Raw genomic sequence first — 8,997 nt, 5'->3', positions numbered from 1 at the left:
TAGGGAAAAGTCCGGAAATGAAGGTTAAGCTCAAAACCAGAAAAATAGTTTTGACGTCATAATGCGGTAATGGCACAACTCTCACTACAATTATCGGTTGGGGGTGTAAGACCCACCGTTTCGAAGCTATGAAATAGGGCTACAACAATGTAGAAGGTCACTCAATCCAGTTCCTAGCCCAACTAGGTCAAAAATGCCAAACACTAAACCAGAATCACCAAAACAGGTTTGCAAAACACAGAAAACTGTAATCGGTATATCTCAGTCCATACAAGTCCAAATGCCGAAAATCCAAAGGAATAAGTTAGCTAAGACATCCAGCTACATTTCATCAGAAGACACCAACTCCAAAATCCAAACCAATTCCAGTCAAAATGGCCAATTACTATCGCAGTTTTCGCATTCTGATCAAAGCAGAACAGCTACAGTAATTTCGGCATAACTCACTCTACACTAATCCAAATGACCTAAACTTTTACAGGCACCTCAAACACATCAATACCTACAACTTTCATGTTTTGAGCAAAGTCCAATTCGGCCTCTAACCTTATGATATAAAACCGGACAGAATTAGGGGTTTATGAACCCTAACTTTCCAAAATTTATTCCAAATCCAAAATTGGTTGCAAATATCAATCATTTCCATCCACTAGAGTCATAACCCCTCATTATCAATCATCATAAACAACCACAACACCATAATCCAATTAAACCAGAAAAATCATCATAAAATTGAAAACTTCACCAAATCACTTCAAACCAAGATAAAAACCAGAAATTTCATCACTCTAATCACTACTAATCATATCTTAAGCATCAATAGGTGTAGGTGGAAGTTTAAGCTTCACTTACCAAGAAACAAGAGAGAGAGAGATGTTGGCCACCTTAGACCTTCAAACAAACTTCACTACAACACTTACTAGCACTAGAAGAAAGGTTTTTATGGAGTAGAATCTAATCTAGGCTTTTGTTTGTGGGAGATTGAAGCAAATGGAGCTTGAAAGTTGAAGAAATGCACTTCCTTCTTGAGCTAGGGAGATCCGGCCACCAAGAGAAGAAAATGGTGATTTTTGTGCATTTTTTTGATATTTAATCCTTTGGTCAAAAAAAGTCAAGAAAGTGAATAGTAATTCTTAAAGTCCAACCAATGAGAATGTGACACTTGTCACCTCATTAAATGCATTCCTATCCTTTCTTTCTTCTCTCACATCAATCAAATCACCTCCTCTATTTATCTCTTAACACCCGATAAATTTAACACAGTATCCGGAATTTAACCTAATTGGCCGAATTTTTCCGAACTTTTCGCACTAGTGGGTCCCACGTCCGATATACGTTCTTAATTTTTAAAAAACTCACTAATGCTAGAAAAATCATCTAAAAACTTTAGTTGCTCATAAAATCCACCCAGATAATATTTCTAAGCCAGAAGTGCAAAAATTATGCAATTAAAGGAACTAAAACCCTAGGAAAATATTAAAGTTTTTACGGGTTCTCACACTCTTTTTTTTCGGGGCGTCACAAAACCACAACGTGGGATGAGCTACACAGCCCAGTGAGGTTCCAAGACGCTCTAACAGTTCAAATAGGTCAGGTAAGTTGTGCATATCATATGCATGATTCGGGGTTACACAATGGCATGTTACCATGAGGTGATAATCATTACACGGATAATTGCTACTTTGAAAACACATGTAGAACTAGTACTTTTGGAATGAATGGCCATATAAATATATTTTCATAAATTTTCAGTCAAACAAATAGTGGCTCGTCCGACTAGAAGAACATTACAAGGATTGCTTCATCTCAGAGGTTAATGCTCATGAGGAGTCTTACCCGAGAATGCCAACTAGGAGAGCAATAATATTATTAATAGTAAAGCAAGCACGTAAGGATACGGTGTTCCAGTGGAACTTTGTCGGTCATCTGCACCTTATAACTCCCGGATCCCCACGGTTGACTGGCCATCACCTTATCCCTCCAGTGGTAGTACTCGAGTATACCGAAACGGTTGTCCAGGGTTCTAACCTACCCGACCGAGCCCAGTCCTGGCTCGAGTAGGTCAGTAACCGAGGCAGGGCCCAAGTTCAGCTTATAGCTTACAACATGCACAGGTAACCAAGTAATTCGACAAAAAGTAAAATTCATCATTTGAATAGGTCGAGTGAGGTAAAAGTATACACTCGCCTAACAATGATGGAAAACTTCATATAACATGTGATTCCTGATAATCAAGTAATCAATTGGATACTTAGCACGTAAGCACGTAAGCAATACAAGTTGATTTCATGGAAGCATGTAATTCATGGATATCGAATAATCATATAGATTAGAAATCATGTGAACAAATAGTCAAGTAATCAGGTAGTCATGTGGGTTGGTAAACGGTTCACGGTTAACGGTTAACGGTTGACGGTTAACGGTGGAGTATTGACGGTTACTTGACAGGTATTTGCCATATTAATAGGCCATCATCGGCCGCTATCCCTTTTTAATCATGTGAGAGTCGAGGAGATTCACTCCAGTGACGTTACTACATTTAGATTCACGAGAAAATGTTTCACGCAATTCACCACTCGAACGGCTAGTGTGATAAAGTACACACTGCGCACTTCGATGGATCGGAAATCATTTACCAAATTGTCACATAACGAGTCACAAGAGCACTTGAACCAAATAAGCATAAAACAAGCAGGCCAAGCACATATTGAGTTTACACGGTCATTTGATAGGGTTAATCATTTAACCAATTCATGTCGATATGCAATGCAAGTATATATTTCTTAAATAGGCACGAGTATGGTAAAACACTTAACGATCATGAAATGAGCATGTCCTAGACTTACTCAATTACGTATTCTTATATGGAACACTCACCTAGCAACAAGGGCAATAGGTTCAATTTGAAGTTCAAGCGTCCTCTGTCGGATCCACTTAAAGGTCCTCGTGTGCGCCTGAACGAATAATAATAGTCTATCATTTACAATCCCTACTATTGCTGAAAATCGTGTCATAGTACAAACTTAGGAAAAATCTCGTGAACAAGTCTTAATTATCCTAAATCTAGATTCTCAAGCGGGGTTTCAAGGTACAAGAGAAATTAAGTCTACATCATGAAATTCAAGGATAAGACATTTGAATATTATCGAAGGAATAAGGAGTACTTGAAAAACTCCATTTCCTTGGAATTCGGAAAATTTCAGTTTTGATGCAATACTTTGAAAAATCGTAGCTCACCTTTTACATGTCAAAGATTGGAAAACTTGGTACCGTTGGAAACTTCCTTCAAAATGCTAAAAGTTCCTAGAATACACTTTTTCATGATTATAAATGGAAGATAGTCAAAATGGGCTCAAAGTTACTGTTTTGGTTCATAAGGCAGATTTAAGTTGGTTTTTCGCCAACTTTGGAAATTCGGCAAAATTCACTTGTTTGGAAATAGCTTTTGAAATTTACAACTCTATTATTGTTGTAATTCAAGAGTATAACAAAACAAACGGAATGAGGAACGGAGTTTTGAGCACGAAGATACGGTAGCTCAAAGTTACTAAAATTTTCTTGTTAAACAAGGGTTTTCCAAAATCAAGTCTCGAACTTTGGTAATTTATTTGACCCATGAATCGGTCTTGGAATAACACCATAATTAGCAGTATAATACTACCATATAAGGGTTGTCCCTCTACCAAATTTTGTAGAAAAATATGCACGGGAAGTTGGTGAACTAATTCACCAAAGTTTCAAAGTTTCCAAGGCAATTTGCCTTGTGAGCTTCGTTTTGCCGTTTTCAAAACGTTCAACCCAAAGGTTACCTCAACCATGGTCCATTTACATAGAAAAGGTTTAAGGGTCATCCCAGAACAACATTTGTGGTGATTAACACGAAGAGATTCAATTTGCAAATCTACACCGAGCCTTGCATCAAATCTGTCCTCAAAATGAGGGTTTTCAAGAACAGGGCAGGCTCCCTATTTTGATCACAACTCACTCAATATCGCTCAGAATTGAGCATGGTTTATAGTGTTGGAAAATAAATTCATAGGGCTAAAATTTTACAGAAGAAATCATTTTAAGATTCAGCATGTAACTGGCTCGAAATTAAGCCTAAAGTTGCAGCATCATCAAGTCGTTCCAGCAGGACAGAGAAACGAGGCAGCCTTCTTAAAAAACGATTGGTTTAGCTCACACACTTGGAACCAAAATGTGTATTTTATACTGTTGGAAAGGTGTGGATGTCTAGTTTCGAATGCCACCAACGGCACTCGATTTCGACGTCGGAGGACAGAGTTATACGAGAACAGTTTTCCAGTTTGACTGGTTTCACAAAGAAATTCATTTGCCCAACCAAATCTCAATATTTTCCAATGAAAATTTTTACACAACTAAAACAACATATAAACATCATAGTCATGCCATTAGATCATCAAAAATTGGCCTTAAGATAACCGAACAAGGCAGGGGCAAAAATCAGAATTTCTATCCCATGAGTTCCTTGAAGTTTCTACTAATTATACACCATTAATCCACCATTTCAAACACTAATCCAACATTATAATTATCATCAACCACAAAATCAGCAGCAACCCAAGAGTGGGAGTTCAAAGAGCCCACTTTCCAATTTTTCCAAGAATTTAAAGCTGCCCAAATGCAATTACTACCTGAAACATGTAAGATGATCTTCATAAAGCAAGATTTAAGTGTTGGATTAACATCTACTTGATTAGATGATGAAGCCAGAAATTTCGGTCATTAGATGCTCAAGACAACCGTGGATAGCAACCCTCTTTCCTAGCATAATTCTCACAAAGAAAATTCTAATAACAAGCTACAATTCCAGCTCTGCTCTCTCGGCCATCACACAGTTTTTTTTTCCCAGCTTTTAGTCAGTCCTAAACAGAATTTTCCTTCGGTTAAAACCTTGTATTTGGCACTTAAATCTCACATGCACAACTACTGAACTGATTAGCTAGCATTTCCAGTCCAAATTCAGTTCGGTTATTACCAAGAATTCGTCAATCAACCAGCAATTTGTTCAGCTTCTCTCGGATGAGCTTGCATGCAAGCCGATTTTGTTTCATCTCTTCTTTTCTAGCTTAATCTGAGCTAACTAACTTCATGCAAGACTTAATCACCCAGTTCTTAGTTAGTTAATAACATTTAAAAGCTCAGATTACTCCAAGAAACAAGATTAACGCTGCATTATCCAAATCAGTTCTCGGCCAACTCATTTCTTTTGCAAAACAGATTTTCTCAGGTTGTAATTTCATGATCCAGTCACACCATCCAACATGCAGACTCTTAATCTCTATCATCTACCATTAATTAGCTTAAATTTGGTTCAGAAATTACCTCAGTAACAACTCAGCTCACACACAAAAAAAATCTGAAAATTTTTCTTTCCTTCCTCTCGGCTTCACGCACCGGTTTGGTTCGCGGTTGGTGTTGCAGCTGCGGTTGTTGAAGTGGGTGGATGATCGCAGTTGGTTGAGGGTGAAGGGTGCAGAAATGGGAGGAACTCACGCAGTGTCTTCCTTTCCGTTGCTCTAGCTCGCGGTCTGGACAGAAGGGAGAAGAAGAAAGATTGCAGCTCGCTGTTTTCTTTCCTCTCGCGGTGCTTACCAGGTAAGTCTCTCTCTCTCTCTTTTGGTCTTGGTCCGAAGCTAAATAGAATGTGGAGTGGAACTGGAATGTTGTTTGTGGTTTGGGGTGCGAAGGGAAATGGCTTGCGGGTAGAAGAGGTTGAGTGTGCAAGAGAGTTGAGTGTGAGAATGGAGAAAAGGGTATTGGCCGAATGAGAGGTGAGTGATCATGATGCTGTCCGGAAATGGTTTTAGGATTGCATGGTGATTTTGTGATATTGTGAAGGGTAGTTTAGACATTTCACATCGCCCTACTAATCCTCACTTAAATCCTTAATTTTAACTTAACACCAAAAATTTATTCCGGATATAAATTAAGCTCCTAATCTTATTTCTATCTCCTTAACCTCACAAATTCTTACACATTCAAATTTTTAGGAAATTGGTTAAACGAGTAACGTAGCACTAAAATATGTTTAGTTAATCTATGAATTGGTATGTAATAATTTCCAACGGCGGAAAGGGAGATAATACGTGCGTGGTAAATTTTGAAATGAAGGAGGGCTAGTTTAGTCTTTTAGCATCTTATTCGACCTTCCACTTAAGTCCCCATTTGTATGCTAATTCCAAAATTTTACTTCAAATGCAATTTGTTAGCCTACTAGTATTTTAATCTCGCTAAAGTTCAATTATCGAGATTTTAACGTCCTAAATCTAATTGTAAAGGGTTTCCATTGACACTTAATATTATTAACACTTAAAGTTGGCTATCAAAATTCAAAGAATTAATATTAAGGAAATAAAATAGTTTGCATCCAGAAATATTAGTCTAACTTGGCGAGAATCAAATAGCTCAATATTTTGCACAATTAAATTATTTGTAACGTAAAACTATTTTTACGTACTTATTTAAGAATAAGTGAAAGTAATGCTAGAATTTATTAGAGAATTAAAATTTGAAATGAAATATGAAATATGTATTGATATATATCTATTAATTTCAAGGTTCTCACATCCTCCTAGGTATCTCCATATACTTGATTTACAAGAGATTAATTAAATGTTTAATTTCCTTGATTGTATGGTATATGAAATATTTTTTTTTTTTTTTATATACATATATTTTTTTATAACACAAGAAAATAAAATAAATTCAGAATATATGTAATTCCTCGAATCGATTGTTAACTGCAGTCACGTATTTACTATTTTCACTTAACGAGCCTTCAGAAATTAAATTTCGAAACGAATCGTTTTAAAAATATAACTAAGCTATGGATATATTTAATTAAACCTAAAAATGTTAGAAAATAATAATCGGAGAGATCGGGTGAGTAAATACTTATTTGAGCCAGTAAAATAAATAAAGTAAGCAAAATTTTCTGGTTCTCACAATTGCCGCCTTCGTGAATGGGTTCAGGGTAGAGGAGCTCTTCTACAAGCTGGCCGAGAAGCCACCTAAAAATCTAGAGGAGCTCCTGACCAGGGCGCACGCGGCCGCTAATGCGGAGGAGGCAGGCCGTTTGAAGAAAGAGTCAGATCGGGAGCTCGGAGATCGGAAGGGACGGACAAACCCCCTAGAGGGCAAGGATGTTCCGGCCAAGAAAAACGTCTTTGACCGGCTCTCGAGGGAGAAAGCCCCTGCTCCGCCGCCACTCCCGGAGAAAGGCTACACCCCCCTGACACGGCCTAGAGCCCAGATCTTGGCTGTTATGGAGGCGGAAGGGCTGGGAGATCTGTGACGGCCCCACCTCCCCCTAAGGCGAACCAGAGGGTTCGGCGGGCCGCCTGCCCAGCTCTCGCCGGGACTCAGTCGATCACTACAATCCTCAAATGAATTACAATATAAATCTCAAATATACATCACATGGTCCACAAACATACATCCAAGTCTCCAATAATTACATGTCACAAATGCAGCGGAAACTAATTCCCAACTATACATCAAATGATTCCAAATTCAAAACTGTACAAGATATAGGCCATCCATTCACGTGAATAAGCACAACAAGTCCTACCTTCGCCTTGAGCCCTGTGGAGGGGAATAAAATATTTTTGGGGTGAGCTAAAAGCCCAGTGAGTAACCAGTAAAATCAGTAATCAAATAGTTTTCACAAAAATTCATTTCATTGATGTCATGGTTCAGAAATCAGATGTACGTATTTTTGCTCTCGTGAGCCAGTGAAATCATTGTAATGTTTTAGAAGTTCAATAAGTAACCGGGGGTAAAAATGTAATTTTGTTACAGGTCAACATTTGCACAGTGAGAGTAAAACAAAAGCAGAAAATGACACCACATGGTAATTCCACAAAGCTCAATGAGCTAAAATCTCAATAAGGTTCCGAACATGAAATTTCATAACAAAGCCAACACATTAACCATCAATAATCAATAATTCAAGAAACAATTACAATGGAAAGCGATAGTAACATATTCATTAAAAGGATACCGCTCACATGGAGCTATTCATTTGTTCGTTCCCCTGACATTTCCCCTTATTCCTCCAATTATTTGAAAATTTCATTTTTATAAATAAACCCTCGTTCATCTTTTTATTCGTTCATCCCCTTTTCCGGACGTTGACCGGACTCCACCCATCCGACGTTGGCCGGACTCCACCCATCCGGACGTAGCCGGACTACAAGGTAATACTCGAGTATACCAAATTCACCCAGGGTCACCATATCGCCCGACCGAGTCCGCTTCTGGCTCGAGTCGATCGGTAACGAAGGGCAGTGGCCAGTTCAGCCAAAAGGCTTACATCATGCGCAACTAGCATTTAATCATTAATCATTGAAAATTCATATTTATTTAGGTCGAGTACGATAAAGTACACACTCGCCTAGAAAACTCGTTTTAACAATCATCGAAAGTACTTAACACATTTTCAATCAATAATGACAAGCCAATAAGTCAAGAATTACAGCAACCAAGGGACACTCATATGCAAGTACGCATGATATGCAAGAAAACAGTTCAAAAGTAACTTTTGGAAACAGTTTAAAAGTAAATAATGCAGGAAACGGTTCATAAAGAACTTCAGAAATAGTTTGAGGTCACTCACCTCAATGGCTCAGAAATCATCCATCATGTATCATTGCCTTGCTCAAACCCAAGTCTTAGATCACAAACTCAATGCAAACAAATCCTTTAAAAGTTCGGACAGCACTTCCCCTATATTTGCTAACTTTTCCAGCCATCATGGCTTCATTATTTCCTCAGCCAGTCCCAAAGGTACACACACAACAACAAGTTCATCCATAGCCATTCAGCAAGCTCCAAGTAATACTAGTACAAGTCAAGCTAGGGGGAAAAAAATCCGGAAATGAAACTTAAGCTTAAAACCAGAAAAATAGTTTTGACGTCATTTTGCGGTAATGGTACCAAAGGCACTACAATTATCGGATGAAGGTGCAAGAC

The sequence above is a fragment of the Coffea arabica genome, chromosome 4c (genome assembly GCF_036785885.1).
Source record: "Coffea arabica cultivar ET-39 chromosome 4c, Coffea Arabica ET-39 HiFi, whole genome shotgun sequence".
In the NCBI taxonomy this organism is placed as follows: domain Eukaryota; kingdom Viridiplantae; phylum Streptophyta; class Magnoliopsida; order Gentianales; family Rubiaceae; genus Coffea; species Coffea arabica.
Note: the sequence above shows the minus strand (reverse complement) of the source record.